Here is an 811-nt window from a genome sequence, read left to right as displayed (position 1 = left end):
TGGCTCACGCCTGTGATCCCAGCACTTTGGGAGGCGGATCACAAGGTCAGGAGTTTGAAAAGAAACACCATTAAGCGATGTAAAGTTGGCCGGGCGTGGTGGCACACGCCTGTAATTCAAGCACTTTGGAGGCCAAGGTGGGTGGATCACCTCAGGTGGGGAGCTCAAGACCAGCCTGACCAGCATGGTGAAACCCCATCTTAAAAAAAAAAGGGAGAGATGTAAAGTTGTCTACTGCCAGGTGCAGAGGCTCACACCTGTAATCCCAGAACTTTGGGAGGCAAGGCAGGCGGATCTCCTGAGGTCAGGAGTTCAAGACCAGCCTAGCCAACATGGTGAAACCCCCATCTCTACTAAAAATACAAAAATTAGCCTGGTGTTGTGGTGCACACCTGTAATCCCAGCTACTCAGGAGGCTGAGGCAAGAGAATCACTTGAACCCAGGAGGCAGAGTTTGCAGTGAGCCAAGATTGCGCCACTGCACTCCAGCCTAGGCAACAGAGTGGGACTTCATCTAAAAGAAAGAAAGAGAGAGAGAAACAGAGAGAGAGAGAGAGAGAAGAAAGAGAAAAGTTGTCCACAGAGTAGGTCTACAGAAGAAGAAAATAGAGAGAAGACAAGTTAGGCCAGCATATAGAAGATATTTGAAATATATATAATTGATAAGGGGTCCATCTACATACGTATTTCCAGAAATCAATTTAAAAGAAAAAAAAAAACAGCGACCAAATAAAAAAAAGGTTAAAGTCACTTTCCAGTAATTCCTTTTTTTTTTTTTTTTTTTTTTATATAGGGTAGAGTGCAGTGGCAC

This window comes from Sapajus apella, unplaced genomic scaffold (genome assembly GCF_009761245.1).
Source record: "Sapajus apella isolate SASKATOON/1434 unplaced genomic scaffold, GSC_monkey_1.0 scaffold36, whole genome shotgun sequence".
Lineage (NCBI taxonomy): Eukaryota > Metazoa > Chordata > Mammalia > Primates > Cebidae > Sapajus > Sapajus apella.
Note: the sequence above shows the minus strand (reverse complement) of the source record.